Consider the following 17,295-nt stretch of genomic DNA (forward strand, 5'->3'; position numbering starts at 1 on the left):
AATCCAAAAGTAATCACAAGAATAAAAGTTTCTGACTATCCTCAACATATGTTGTCCTCAAAATTTGCATACATATTCCTTCCTAGATGAAAGTTTTTTCATATATTCTCTCCCCCTTTGACATAAATGGAAAAGAAGCCAATATGTCAAATGTTAACAATATCAATAATCTCCCCCCAGTGAAGATATATCCTTGTCAAACTGATCAAAATACCTACATTAGATCAAGCCAAGATGCAACTAGAAATAAGATCAAGTGCCAACAAACACTGCTATAAAAAAACATTACATAAGAGTTCTAGTACTAGTTCTGCACCATGTGACCACTCCCCCTAAGAATCAATACCAAGCATTGCATCCACATAAATGAATGTGCACTAAATATACTACCTCAATTACTCTTCAAAAGGAGGGTCCATCACCCATGCATGCCTTTGAGATATATGAAAGTTGTGCTCAAGAAAACATTTAGTAAAGATATCTATCACTTGCTCTTTTGTACTTACATATTCCAATCTAATTTCCTTCTTAGTGACTTTCTCTCTTAGAAAATGATACTTGATGGCAATGTGTTTAGTCTTTTAATCTAATGTTGGATTCTTTGAGATGTTAATTGTGTTGAAAAGAGATTGTTTTAAAGTGAAGAACCTATAATGGAATAATCATTATTTTTTTAATGATGTCAAACTTGCTACCTATTGGTGAGGCAATTTATTTTTGGTCTGAAAGCTATCATTTAGTTGATTGATGAAGGGGATTTGAAAAGATGAGATAAAAAAAGCAACTAGAGAAAGGTTGAGTTATTTGGTATATAAAAGGAGCACTGAGACCAAGTAAGACATCAATACTATTGGTGTAAATAAGTATTTACTTATTACACTTACTTAAGTTTATGCATTATCTATTTATTTTGCATTATTTTATTTGTGAGACACTCAGGAGTTTGTGCAATCTTGTGAGTTGTCATGATGACACCACAGGGGGTCCGCACCTCTTTTAAGCACATGGTGTCTACAACACAAGAATCTTCTACACACATATGACACTTATTCATTCTTATCCATTCATCTAGGATGTTGGATAAGGTGCTTGGTTGTCTTATCTTCTGGTTGTTTTTAGAGACATTCTAGGTGCTTCCTGAGAAGCCTTTATATATAGGCACTCCTAGTGTGTTGAACATCACATTTTGAATAGAGCAATGTATTCGAACATACTCTGATTAATTGATCATATCCATTTTTGGTCTACACTTGTGCTTGTGTTTGAGTTCTTAGTTCCTAGGTGAATTTTGCCCTTAGAAAATTTCTTACAAATACTATAGTGTATTGTTTATCTACTTAAAGTCTAAAATGAAAGATTACTCAAGTTAAGATTGAAAGAAGATCAAGTAAGAAAAGTGTATGCCAAGCCTTGCCAAGAAGTTAGTTCAAGCCGAGAAAAAATTAGTAGAAGCTGAATGAAAATTAATACATGTCAAGAAAAGAAGAAAAATAGTGCAAATTGAGTGAATATTAGTATATGTCAAGTAAAGTTTAGTTGGTTTCCAGCATTAGTAAACTTTAATGTTGGCGAAGTGACAGAACAACATAGATGTTGAGTGATAGCAAATAGTGTTAAATCAAAGATCTAATGAATCTAAGCTGACTAATTTGATTTATTGAATTATGTGAAGCATGTGGAAGATAAATATGATGAGTTGGTGACACAAAATTCAAGGTAAACCATTTTTGGGAGAATTCAAGGAAGATTGTAGAGGAAGTTTCTAGAGAAATAAAATGGAAAATTAGGTAGATTCACAGAATCCTACCTAACCCTAAATTGGACAATTGTGGTTAAGTGGTAAAATATCTAAATTCTCTATTTATAGAGATAGCTGGTCAGAAGCAAAGGTTTTCATGTGCGAGAATGTAAGGAAAACAAGGAGTCTAGGGTATTGCTTCATCTAGTGGCAAAATAGAAGAGACTACAGTTGGCATACAAAGCAAGAAGGCTTAAGAGGATGAATACTTGAAGGGTGGACAAGCTATTAGAGCTAAAGAGTATGAATGCCAAGAAAAATGGAGGATTGAAATAGAGATCTGTAATCTGTAAGTGACTTGTATTTTTTATCAAATCAAGTTGTACTATTTTTTTCTAATAATTATACTAGTGTGGATAAAATACTTTGAATTAATGTTGACCTAATAGTCATTTGTAAATCGTTTAACTAAGTGACATTCTAATGAATGGTCTAAAGTCCTCTAACAAGGTTCACTCATAATAGGGTGATTGAAATCTTTTAACTAGGTCACATTTAACAATGTGTATCATGACCTTTAATAGGGTTGGCCTTTCACGGGGCATCACTTCAAAAGAGTGAGAATTGGTAACATGTTACTGGTATTTTTTCCAAAATTGGGTTTCCAAGTAAAATCCTTGTGTCAAATTGTGTGAATGTTCTTATGGTATTTCATATTCACTTTTTTCTAAAGTTGTTTTGACCTGGGACAATAACCTACAGAGTTAAAGTATTGTATGATCTAATGGATGCATGCATGTTGAGGTTTTATGGATATGGATTTGATTAGTATTGAAAATTTTTATTTATACATCTGGACCTTGGATAACTAATCCCCCCCTCTCAATTATTCCAACAAAGTCTAACAATTGGTATTAGAGCCATAGTGCTTGAGAGGAAATGGTTTGAAGGTACTAAGAGCTAAAGATCAAGATGTATAAAAAGAGGTGCCCAAACTCAACAAGAAAAAGTTTCCTATATGGAAAAGTTTGATGAACCTACACCTAGGAAGTCTTAGAGACCACGCACAATCTACCATCACCATTGAGCATGTTGATCCTGCTAGAGCCCTAACCATTGATGATCTAAAAAAGAAGAAAAAACACAATCAAACAACGTTGGAGATTGTCTCTACCCTAAGTTACTCAAATTTTGATGACATCAAAGAATGTGACACTGTAAAGAAGATGTGAGATGCTATACAAACAATTTATGGAGGAGATAAAAATGTTTTCAGAGCCAAATCTGAAAGTCTAAGAGGGAATTTCAATGGCATGAGAATGCAAGAAGGTGAGAACATTGTTCAGTATTGCACTATAATAAAAGATGTTGTGAATGCTATTAGAGGAGCTAATGGTATCATTGACGATGAAACTATAATTAACAAAGTACTGAGAACACTACTTCCTATCTATGATGTTAGATTTTATGCCATACAAGAACTAAGATGTATACCTAGTAGTAATATGAGCCTTGAAGGATTGATGGGTAGACTCATTGCCTTTGAACTCTCTAATTTTGATAATTTCAAAACTAAAAATGTTGAATCTTCTTTCCAAGCTAAACTATCATTAAAGGAACCTAAAGAGAAAAAGAGAAAGGTCAAATATGTTTCTAGTGATAGTGATACCAATGAGGAGGATGTAGAAAAACTAGAAGCATTGCTAGTGAGGAGATTTCATAGAGGCAAAGACAAATTAAAAGGTAAGCTACCTATCATGTGCTTTAATTGTAATGAGGTTGGTCATATTGCTGCTAGATGTCCAGAGGAGAAGAATAATAGAAGTGGAGACAAATACATAAGTAAAAGAGATGAGGACAAAAAAGATTATAAAGATAGAGGAAAGAAGTCTTGCTACATTGTTGAAGAGGAAACTAAAGATGGATCCGATGACCATAATGATGAAGTGGTGTATGTTGTAATGAAGGATGATTTTGATGAGGATGAGGCAATTGCACTAGTATCTTATGTGAACAAGATTGATAGATAGATCATTGATAGTAGTTGTTCACATCACATGACTGGAGATAAAAGTAAGTTCATTACCTTTGATTATTACAATGGAAATAGTATAAGATTTAGTAATGATGCACACTATTTGATAAAAGGTAAAGGATCAATCAAACTGAAAAAAAAAAGTCATGTGTGACAATGCTTATTATGTAGAAGGACTTAACTATAACTTGTTGGGTGTGTCACAACTGAATAGTTCAAGTTGCAAAGTTGAGTTTGAGGATAAGAAAGAAAAGATCTATGATATTGATGGGAAACTAATTGGAAAAGGTGATCAAACTAAAGGTAATCTATTTTATTTTGACATGAACGATGCTACTTGTCTTATTGTAGAATATGATGATGTGTGGCTATGCCATAAGAGGTTATGCCATGTTAACTTTGATAACTTAGTTAGTATCAGTAATATGAAAAGAGTTAAAGGTTTGCCTAAACTGAAGAAACCTAAAAATATGATTTGCAAACAATGCCAGTTAGGCAAAGATGAAAAGATCTAGTTTTAAAAGTAAGACTTCTCTAAAGAAATTTTGAAATTAGTTCGTACTGATTTTTGTGGACCAATTGATGTGCAAAGCTACAAAGGGGACAAGTACACTATCCCATTTGCTGATCATTATTCTAGGATGATGACAATTATGTTTTTGAAACAAAAATCTGATGCTTTCCAAATGTTTAAGTGGTACTTAGCTAGAGTTGAAAAGGAGACATATGAGATCTAATAGAGGTGAAGAATTTACATCAAATAAGTTTGAGAGATTTTGTAATGATAGAGGAATAAAGAAATAGACTACTGCACTTAGGACCCCTTCACAAAATGGGATTTTTGAATGGAGGAATGTGTTAGGATTGAACCTCAGACAGAAATAGCAATTACATACAAATATAACCAATATCAAAAAATAATAGATTGCACAAAAGAGAATACGAGACACCAAGATTTAACATGGTTCACCCAATCCCTGGGCTATGTCCACCAACAACAAGTCCAATATTTGATTACAATCCACAATTCACAATCCCTTACAACTCAATACCATCGCAAGAAGCTACAATCTTACCATTACATTATGAAATCCCTAACCCTAAGTCTTTTTATAAAAGTTTTTTTTGCTTACAAAATTAGGGCTAGAATAAGTCGTCCAATAGGAAAAATAGTAGTTGACACCTTTCACAATATAAGGACTTTTTTGGCTTCGAGGGTGCTACCCCCAAGAACCCCTGTAGGGTTGTTGCCCCTCGACTTTTCCCTATACTATGATAGGGAGTGCACCTGGGGCACTGCCCATTGACCCCATCTTGGGGGTGCTACCCTGAAACCCCCATAGAAATGATGTGGGGAGAAAATTGTGCCAAATAAACCTCTGAGTCTGATTAGGCTCCACATCACAACAGAATGGATCTGTAATGGACTATACTAGAACACTCATGATGGAGAAGAATATTGCTTTGAAATATTGGAGATAATTTGTAAGTACAACTTTCTATACCTTGAACCATGTACAAGTCAAGAAAGGTACTCATTCAACACCTTTTGAACTATGGTGTGGATGCTCACCCAATGTAAAATATTTTAAGGCATTTGGAAGCAAGTGCTATATTATTAAAGATAACATGAATGGTCAATTAGGTGTTAAAAGTGAAGAAGGTATATTCCTTGGCTATTCCACAAGAAGTAAAGCTATAAGAATTTGAATACTAACACTAACAAAGTTTTGGAAAGTGCAAATGTGAAGTTTGATGAATATACAACAGTACATGAAGCTAAACTTATGAAGGAACCTAAAGAGTACAAATATTTTATATACTTTTATGAAGGTATGCCTACTGATGAAGTTGTTGTAAACCAAGTTGTAAATCATCAGCAAGTATCAATGACTGCCAAGTCACATAAAATGAATAGTTGCATTCATTAATCGAGTTACAATTAGGAGCCAAGTTGTAGATAGAAGTTGAGGTACATTCTAATTCTAAGATAATTGTACATGAAATGAATGTCAATCTACCTGATAGAAAAGTACATAGTGATTCTAAAGTTGATAGACCCATTGAAGAAAGAAGACAAAAACCACGATTGTCAAAGTATGTTAGAAGACATCACCCTACTAAACAAGTTATTGGAGATAAAGAAGCTAGACCAATGACAAGGAATAACCTGAGAAGTGATACATGTTTGTTGTGAATTCATGAGTCTAAGACAATGAAAGATGCCTTAGAGAATGCATACAAGAGCAAAGCCATGAAAGAAGAGATCGATCAAATTGAGAAGAACAAAACATAGACTCTAGTATGTAGACCAGAGAACAAGAATATGATTGGAACCAAGTGGGTATACAGAAACAAGTTAGATGAGAATGGTGAAGTCACAAGGAATAAGGAAAGATTAGTTTACAAAGGGAATGTACAAGAAGAAGGAATTGACTATAGAGAAATATTTTCTCCAGTTGCAAGATTGGAAGGAGTAAGAACTCTTCTTACTTACTCTACATACAAAAGTTTCAAAAAAAAATCAAATGGATGTGAAGTCAACATTTTTGAATGGTATACTAGAAGAAGAGGTTTATATAGAACAACCTAAAGGATTTTTTGATCCAAGCAAAAAGAATGTGGCATGTAGACTACACAAAGCTTTACATGGTTTAAAGCAAGCCCCAAGAGCATGGTATGAAAGGATTCACAATTATCTTGTGAAGATTGGTTTTGAGAAGAATGGTGATAACAACAATTTGTAATTGAAGACAGAAGGAGGTAAAGGTATTTTACTAGCTGAAATTTTTGTTGATGATATCATATTTGGAGGTCAAAATGCATTATGTGAGGCATTTGCAAATGAAATGAAGAAATAATTTGAGATGTCTATGTTTGGAGAGATCAAGTTCTTTGTTGTTTTGCAACTATATATCAAATGAAATATGGTATATACATCACTCAGTCTAAGTATGTGAAAGAAATACTAAAAACTTTTGGTTTAGGGGATTCAAAACAAGTTAGCACTCCTATGGTGACAATTAGACATAAACTTTCAAAGAATGATGATTCTGCTGATGTGAATCAAAAATTGTACAGGTCTATGATTAGCAAGTTGCAATATGTAGTACATAGTAGACTTGACATTACATTAGCTGTTGGGATTGTTGCAAGATTTTTTGCAAATCCTAAGGAGAATCATTTGATGGGTATTAAGAGAATTATGAGATATCTGAAAGGAATATAAGACTATGGTCTATACTACAAGAAAAATGAAATATTTGAATTAAGATCCTATACATAAGTTGATTGGGCTGGAGAATTGATGACAAAAAGAGCACAAGTGGTGGAACATTTTTCTTAAGAAAGAGATTGGTCACCTAGACCAGTAACAAACAAAATTCTATATCCCAATTTACTGTTGAAGCTAAATATGTGGTTGCTACAGAAAATTGTACAAATGTGGTATGGATCAAACAACTACTCAAGGGTATGAAGGATAAAATCATTGAGCCTATGGTGCTTTATTGTGATAATACAAGTGTTATAAACATATCAAAGAACCTTGTGATGCACACAAAAACTAAGCACATTGCAATCAAGTATCATTACTTGAGGGAGTTGGTTCAAGACAAAGAAGTGGGGATGGTATATGTGAATACAAAAGAACAAGTAGCTGATATATTCATAAAACCTTTACCTAAGGATTCACATGAATATCTTAGAGGTAAACTAGGGGTGATACCCATATCCCAAGCTACTTAAGAAGCATGAGTAGTACCCTTCATCAACTGAGATGAATGTTGTATCTTACAACTTGATACAGTGGATCTTACTTTAGGAGCTGCCTAAAGTAATGAAGGAGCTAAATTAGAAGACTTACAATCACATGCAAGGTGACAAAGTGTAGTGCCTGCCCCTGGTTCGTATTTTGTTATCGTTGCTGAACTCTTTTATAGCTAATTTTATGTTGTTGGTTAGCAACATTCTTTTGAGATTATCATATATTGTGCTATGGATTCAGTTTATTATGTGATGAGATTACTTAGACTTTACATTTCATGTATGCATGATGATTATTTTTAGTGTTCACAATTATTGATGATGATTATTACATTGCTTTCAATTATTAATGATGATTAGTAAGATGATTTATTATCATATGTGCTTTCTTATGGATACTTACCCCATACTTGCATGTGTATGGTGTGCGTGTTTGCCTTGCGTGTTTGCTTTTGTATGGTGTGTCTAATGTGGTTAAGGAAGGGAGTCGTAGTCACCTGCTAGTCGGGATCTACACAATGCACCACTTCCTACCATTGTTTGTTTAGTTTAGTAAATATTGTGTTTGTGCATGCATGGTTTTTATGCAGGTTGCAGGTACCGGGTATCGACTTCCCTGAATTGCCAGGATGAGCGTACCCTATCACATTATCTCAATGATAAGAGAGGGGAGATAAATTTTCAAGTCCAAATCCCAACCCTTTGAGCCATTTGTCCTAATTGAAAAATTAGGACAAGTATCTGAGTTGAATACCCACCAAATGTGTCGGATGACATATTTCGTAATTTTTAACCCTTTAGATTTATTTTGTATGATTTGTTCTATGATGGGTTTTCATATTTTATCTTGGAGGTCTATGGTGAATTTTCCATTAATTAAGTCTTAATAAATAGATTTAATTAATAAATTATTTATTTGAGAAAATTAATAAAATATCATGATCTTTGATATTTTGATTGTAATTAATTAAATGTGAATTATTGGGGAAAAGGAATTAAATTAAAAAAAAATAGAAATTAACATTAATAATAATTATAAAATAATAATAAAGTAATAAATAAAATAATAATAATAAAAGTTATAAAAATTAAAATGAAAGTTATAAAATTTAAATAGAGATTATTTAAAAAGTAAATTGGAGTTATAAGCTTGCATGGGAATTAACATGTGTCAACAACGCGGGGATTAGTGCATCAATTAAGCACAAGGTGTCTACAACTCTATGACTCATCAAAAAGGTTGGAAAAGACCCATGCTTAGTTGGTGACACCTTTCAGCGGTTTCAAGAAGCAATCCAAAGGTTTCTTGAGAGCTCTTTATATTCAGGCATTCATAAAAGCTTAGGGAGGGGGTGGAGAGCAATTGGAGCATTGGAGGACTCAAGAACTCTGAAGAAGGGAGCTTGCTCTGCGGGTTTTCTAAGGAAGAGCGAATTAGCATTAGAATTCGGGTAGATTCTTGTGATTTTTCTTATGCTATTTCCGCATCATGCATTCCTGTCTTCTTCGTGTCTTCCATATGTCTTCTGAGGAATTTCATATTTATATTGTATGCATTTTCAATTTGGGCAATTAAATTTATTTGAGAATTTTATATGCATAGATTTAAAAAAAAAGAGAAAACGGGTTTGGGTTCGAATTAGAATAAAATTGAAATAGATTTGAAATTAAAATAGAAATTCTAAGTTGAAATTTTGAATAGTTAGATGTAATCTTTCTATCAATTATATTTTTAGATGCGTATGAATAAACCTTTTTATGGTGAAATTTAGAGAACAATTACCTTTTAAGAAGAAATTTTTAATTGTCCTGTCGCTGCCCCTTGGATAGACCCGAACTCAGTCATACATAACTTTTTATTGGGATCAAATTTATTCGATTGCTCCAGTCAGAAGTGGCGCAACTTGGCCCTCTCCAACATATTTAAATTTCAGCCCGATCCAACGGTTCATTAGGGAGATATGGCCATCGTACTGAGACTGTTTTATTCGAAGACAGATATTTCTCCATTTCTCATAACCAAGAGTTCTTTATGCTTAAACTTCACAAAAATAATATATCAAAGCATGGAATGAATTAAGATATTATTGCAATCTTCCCTTATTAGAATCTTATTAACATGCATTAGTTTTATATGGTTTATTATCTAATCTAATTAAATCAAATTTAATTAAGATTAGTTAATAGTAGAAGAAGTGTAATTAATTATTAGTCAATCTAAGTAAATAGATTTTTAATTGAGAAAAAATTAAAAGAAAAGAGATTTTTAATATAGTTTATATAGTGGACTTTTTGTAATGTATATTAAATACTATTTAATATATATTAAATAATTTAGAGATGGTAATTTTATATTACGTTTTTAAATGAAGAGACTTTAATGATAATGGATTAAGATTTAATTGACATGAAGTCACTATTATAACATTGTTATAATTTGAATTACTATGGTATTATTAATACGTTATATATTATTAATTAAATTATTGATATACCTTGATGGTATTAAGAGTTAACTAATGAAGCTTATGTAAAGTTCTCTAGATCGATTAATAATAGTTTTGATGAGTTTATTATTTATTAATGTTTGTTGGGACTAACAAACTATTAATAAATAATAGTGTAAATAGTTTAAATAGTTATCAATTAATACGATCAGAGTTAATCTAGAGGAGATTAGTTAATGATTGAAGTACTGTAAAAGATATTAATCAAATTGACTTGGTTAATAATTTGGAGTATTAATTAATTGAATTATTGTACATAGGGGAAACTTATTTGAGATAATAATACTTGGTATTGGGGATTTATTATAACTTGTTATTATTAAAATAAAATGGGAACATTGTTGGAAGAATGACGAATGTGGTCATTATAGATTTATTAATAAGATTTCCAATATAGCTTGTTATTAAATATTAACAAGTTATTATTATTGAACTATGAATATGAATATTTGTGTACTAAATTATAGATGACTTTTAACGCACAAAATTATAGTTAGTTATTAGTCAACTGATATTAATTGGATTGTTGCCTTAGATATGTAATTATTAATTAAATTAATTAGAGTTAATTAGATTTAATTAATAATCAAGTTATGTGATAGTGTTTTAATTGATATGCTAATATCGATTCCTCTAGTAAAGTTGTGAAGTATTTACATCGAAGTTGATAAGTCGTGCTCTCGTGACTTGGATAACGACCTTAGATGTTTTAATGGTGAGACTTAGTATTATTGAATTGGAAACTATTAGATGTTAATAGGTCATGGAGGGTGTACCTATGTTAATTGTTTGATTTAATTGATCATTTTAATAAAGTTATAATTCTTCTTAATTGGTTCTTTTATAAATGAATAATGATCTTTGATTTATGAAGGAGGTTAATCAATTAGAATATGGATCATGGTTAAATATAAAAGACAATTTAATTAAAGGTCAGTGATGATCAGTTTAATGAGTAAATAATTATCCTTAAGTTATTCTTAGAATAATGCTATCGGGGAACAAATGGGTTGACTTGTAGGTCAAATGATAACTTTATACCCTTGAAAGTATACTTGCAAACAGAAAACTGAAAAACCCCTACACATTATTCAACTATGTGAATTTAGTAAACCAAAACATGTGTTTGCATCGTGTATTCTATATGCTTCTTGTTTTGGATTTTGGGTTGACTAGTGTTGACCAGTCCTAGGATGTTACCAGAGGCTCGGGGGTTATGAAATATGATGGCATGTTGATCTTATTTGGTCTCGATCTTTATAAGCCTAACCATGGTAATGTGATCGTATGCTCTATGAAATGTTTGTATTTACTGATTGTTATTGTTCATCAGTCTTCATGTGTGAAGCTGAGAGGTATGTGTATGAGACACTTGAGCTAATCATTTTTGAGTCATTGATCAGTTATCCTTGGATTATTTTTTAGTCGCCATGATGGGACTGAAATATGGATTTATTTCTCGATGATGTCATGTTGTGACATGTTTGATTCAACCATTTTGGAGTCTTCGATCAGTATGATTTTGAGATATTCTTGGTTGCTTGTTGAGAACCATTTATCTTGAGATATATTTTGGTTATTGAGAACTAATTGATACTTATGATTATCAGTGATGCCTTCAGTTGCCAATAGAGAACTGTTGTGGTCATGATTTTCTATCGATGCTTTTTCAGATGCTCATGGAGATTTGATGATTCTTATCTTGGAGATTTGATGATTCTTATTATGGATATTTGATGCTTTTATGCATATTTGATGATTTTATTATGGATTATCTTTTATGATTTTGAGATTTATGATTCCATGAGCTTAGGGTAGGTAATCTACTTGTAGTGTCGGGAAGTGGCTTGCAATGGGGGTCAGGGCCCTAAGTGGCTGCCAGGGTAACTCATTGTAAGTTTGGTTAATAAGTGATAACATTTACACACTAAATGGGGATTAAATGAACCTAAAAAGATAATTGTTTTGGTTCTCACCCATGCCTTGAGCGCTTGTACAGGCTAGGATGGGAGTAGTGAGAATGCATGGTTGCGACCATGCAATCCGTAGTATGCCTCGTCAGTATGAGAGGATACTAGTGGCCGCATGAGATCAGTATGGACCCGTGGAGTTTAGCTAACTGCCAGGATAACTTGTATGTGATAATTGCGATGACACTTTCTCGCTTGCAGAGTAGGTTTCCTACATGTCTTTGTGTGCCTCTGGGAATTAGATGTCAATTTTGTGTGATGGAACCTTTGAGTTAGTATACTTTTAGGATTCTTAGACTTATAGAGATTTGTGCTTCATGAATTGATATCCTATTTGGGACTTGAGATTATCTCCTTAGCACGGTGGGAGTGGACCACTTAGGTTCCATGCGATCGGGTGGTAGTGTATTTTCCACTCTTATCATTTGAGATCCGTCTGAGACACCGTGGTTGGATTATCCTTGGTTGGTATTTATTCTTCATTATGTTCTTGGAGCATTATGATAGATAATATACCTTATGATGGATGTATTTACTGGTATGTTTCTTATATTGATGATTTTCTTTACTTTGCATATGTTAGTTGATGATTTATTATGCTTTACTTTGCATGTTAGTAGGATGTTTTAGGAGTGACATTCCTACTATATTAATACCGATGATCTCTTCGATGCTTTGGAATGTTACGCATGGAGGGATGGCTAGGATCCATGATGGTCTAATGATGCTATTTATAGTTGGGAGGAACCGTACACTTAGTTATTTATGTTTGTGATATATGGTTATCTTTTGTGATGGATGTTTATATCTTTTGTGATGATGTATCATGTATGATATGTGGTTTCATTTATGTTATTGCCTCATGGATTAATATTAGATGATGATGATGTACTTTATTTACTTGGATGTTTATTCTTTTAAGCTTTTCATACCCTATGATATGTACAGTGGATGATTGAGCTAAACTAAAATATAATTACAAAAGGACACTTGTATATTGTTTAAGTACATTGGATGTATCATTGTTATTTCATAAGGATGAGATGTTAGATGAATAGTTAATTTAGATGTGATACAACGTTAATGGATCTTTAAAGAATGTAGCCTATTATGTATATATGTTATGTTTATTTTCATTTGAATTGTTGCTATTGCTTCCGCAAATGTTATGAATGGTTTTATCTTTCATGTTTAAAAAAAAAATTGTTTGGCAAGCTTAGTAAAATTCTTTGGATTCCTTAGCGGGGCATTACACAAAGGGAGAACTTAAATTGATTATAACTACATACAAAGAGGATAAGTCTTTGACATTGTTGTCAAAGGGGGAGATATCAAAAAGAGGGAGATAAAAGAAAGAAAAATAACTTACAGAGGGAGATATAAGAGAGATACATTGGAGGAGATTGACAAAGCTTACATTACCCTATATAGAGGAAGGACATATACTGATAGAGGGAGAAATTTCACACAGATATTATTTTATTTTTGTTATTATTGTTGATATTGGTTTCCCATCAATGCCAAAGAGGGAGGTTGTTGAAAAGAGATTGTTTTGAAGTAAAAAAACTGTAATGGAACAATCATTATTTTGTCAATGATGTCAAACCTGCTACTTGCTGGCGAGACAATTTTTTTTTGTTTGAAAGCTATCATTTATTTGATTGATGAAGAGGATTTGAAAAGAGGAGATAACAAAAGCACCTAGAGAAAGGTTGATTTATTTGGTATATAAAAGGAACACTAGGACCTTGTAAAACATTGATACTGTAGTGCATTGTTTATCTACTTAAAGTTTGAAATGTAAGATTACTCAAGTTAAGACTGAAAGAAGATCAAGTAAGAAAAGTGTCTGCCAAGACTTGCTGAGTAGTCAGTGCAAGCCGAGTAGAAATTAGTAGAAGCCAAGTGAAAATCAATAGGTGCCAAGAAAAGAAGACAAACAGTGCAATCCAAGTGAATGTTAGTATATGCCGAGTAAAGTTTAGTTGGTTCCAAGCATCAATAGACTTAAGTGTTGGCCAAGAGACAAAACAATATAAATGTTGAGTGACAAAAAACAATGTTAAATAAAAGACTTGATGAATCTGAGTTGACTAATTTGATTTCTTGAATTATGTGAAGCATGTGGAAGATAACTATGATGAGCTCATGGTACAAAATTCAAGGTAAATCATTTTCAGGCAAATTCAAGGAAGATTGTAGAGGAAGTTTCTAAAGGAACAAAATAGAAAAGTGGGTAGATTCATTGAGTCCTAACTAACTCTAAAATGGAGGATTGTGGTTAAGTGGAAAAAGATCTAAATAGTTCAGAAGAAAAGCTTGTCATATGCAAGAACCTAAGGAAGACAAGGAGTCTAGGGTCTTGCTTCATGTAGTGGCCAAACAAAAGAGATTGTAGTTGGCATACAAAGCAAGAAGGCTAAAGAGGATGAATGCTTGAAGAGTGAGCAAGCTATAAAAGCTAAAGAGTATGAATGCCAAACAAATGGTGGATTGAAATAGAGATCTGTAGTCTATAAGTGAGTTGTAAATTTTTATCAGATCAAGTCCTACTGCTACTTTCTAATAACTATACTAGTGTGGATAAAATCCTTTGGATTAAAGTTGACCTAATGGTCATTTCTAAATCCTTTAACCAGGTGAAATTCTAATGGAATGGTCTAAAAGCCTCTAACAAGGCTCGCTCCTGACAGGGTGATTGAAATCCTTTAACTAAGTCATATTTAACAGTGTGTATTGTAACCTTTAATAGGGTTGGCCTTTCACAGGGAATCACTTTAGAAGAGTGAGAATTAGTAGCATGTTACTGGTATTTTTTCCCAAACTGAGTTTCCATGTAAAATCCTTGTGTCAAATTGTGTGAATGTTCTTATGGTATTTCATGTTCACATTTCTGCAAAGTTGTTTTGACCTAGGACAATAACCTACAAAGTTAAAGTATTGTTGATCTAATGGATGCATGCATGTTTAGGTTTTATGGATATGGATATGATTAGTACTAAAAAAAAATTATTTGTACATCTGGACCTTGGATAACTGATCCCACCCCCGCCACCTTAATTATTCTAAATAATTCCAACAAATTATACATGCATCATCACAATGCATGATGATAGGTTCAAAAAAATTAACACCAATACACTTTAGCATCTTTTTCATCCACATCAACCTATTACAATTATTTTCTGTTGCTATATGTTATTCTTCTACAATACATTGTGATATGTGTACCATTTTAAATTGGAAGCACTTCAATTTATGACCATTTGGCACCTATTTAATGCAATTTAATGTTAAATTTGCATTTAGGATGTATTATCATATCTCCCTTATACTTCTCTTAAATAGGATCTAGGTAGGACCTAATAGGTCCTCCTTGGCATTCCTATTCTATAATGCGAAACTTGATGTAGAATCTATTTACGTAGGTTCTCCCTTTCTCTTCTTCCAATCATTTTGACTCTTTTTCAACACTAAAACATGATTTTCTCAAAATCTACACATGGATTTTGAGATTAGAGACCTATTTTGGGGACCCCAAGATAGTCCTAGGGATTGATGCACCTAATTAGCAAGGACATAGTATGTTCCTTCTAAATTAGGGATATGGTATGTCCCTTCTAGATCAATTAGCGACACCATGCACCCTGTTTGGGTCTCATTTTTGGGCCCTGTATGAGGGGTTGATATGAGTGGGAGAAAGTTGATTTGGAATCATTTATAAGCACCCTTAATTTCTTAATTTGGTATGATATGGTATGATGATATGTAAGCATGAACAAAGTGATTGAGCAAGTAAGAGCAATAAAGCACACACATACTTAATGTGGACAAACCATTGTGGACATCCCAATTTGTCTTTGTAAATTTTTAAGGTGAAAGCAAGGAGACTTGAAACCATCCTTTGAACAAAGAAAGTTCTTCATTTCTCCATTTCATTCTATCATTCAAGCATTCAAGTTTCAATAATGGAGTAGAAAATACAAATTATGAGTATGGTTTAGAGTAATTTAGCCTTGGGTGCTTGTTATGATTTATTGTTTATCCACAAATATATGTATTATTACTTCATCATCATTAAAGTTCAAAATTCATGCTAGCATTTGGATTTAGGGATTTATATCTTAGTATTATACATTCAAAGCTCATACACAAGCATCACACACACTACTATTGATTCAACAACTATCTACAAAGGTGGAAACCACCAAACAAGAGGTTGACTCAGGCAAACTCCTACATAGCCACCCAAAACACCCCATTTTGAAATATATACATATCTCATAAGGAAAATAGAACATAGATTTAGATACCCTTTTCTTGAAACTATGGAAATATGGAATCAGATTTGGGACCAGACACTACTCGTTAGGGTTATATTTCTTCCCTGTTGAGAAAAGTCACCTACACTGAGAAAAGGTGACTCTACTAGAAGGACAAAAGACTTTTGGGTTGTGTAGATTAGATAATTTTAGGCCTAGATCCAGCTCTATTCATCGACAAGAGAAATACATCATGATTTTTTAGATCTAATCATTTAACTTCCTCTTCAAGATAAGTACTTTATTTTCTTTTGTTAATTCAACAATTCATACTTTTCTTTACATTATTATTCATAGATTTAGAAGTGATTTATTTGGATTGCAAGGATATTGTGCATTCTTTTACCTATCTTTACAATTGTTAGATATTGGTTTGAGTTAAGTGCTCCACTATCATTTAAATTGTATTGACCTAATAAGATTTAAAATCCTTAAGGATTGGTTGGAAATAATCCTTCTCCTTGTTCGCATCCTCTTGAGGTGTTAGGATATGTGATGAACTTGTGGTGTATTTCCTTGATTCACATTCCCCTTACACATTTTTGGTGAACCCGACTATCGACATGTCCTCTTTTGAATTTGGAGTTAGATTATTACATTTTATCATCTATTGAACTCATTCTTTTATGGTGTTAGATCTAATATTACATTTAATTTTAGATTAGACATTGCATGCATATTATATTCCATTTCTCATATGTTCTTGCATTCTTTATATCAAAATACTTAAAAAATCATAAAAAATAAATAAAAAACACAAAAAAAATTACATTGGTACTTTTAGTTTACTTTAAATATGTTTGATTTCTTTTATGATTACTTTGATCATAGCTTTGTAGTTCATAAGGATAGTACTCTAGATAAAGGACTTTGCTTGTAAAGATGATGTGGTTTCTCATGATCCTATTCTACTTTATTTTGCACCTCTTTCCACCAAACTTTATGATAAGTTATATGC

This window comes from Cupressus sempervirens, chromosome 10 (genome assembly GCF_028749045.1).
Source record: "Cupressus sempervirens isolate cs-2001-9-10 chromosome 10, ASM2874904v1, whole genome shotgun sequence".
Lineage (NCBI taxonomy): Eukaryota > Viridiplantae > Streptophyta > Pinopsida > Cupressales > Cupressaceae > Cupressus > Cupressus sempervirens.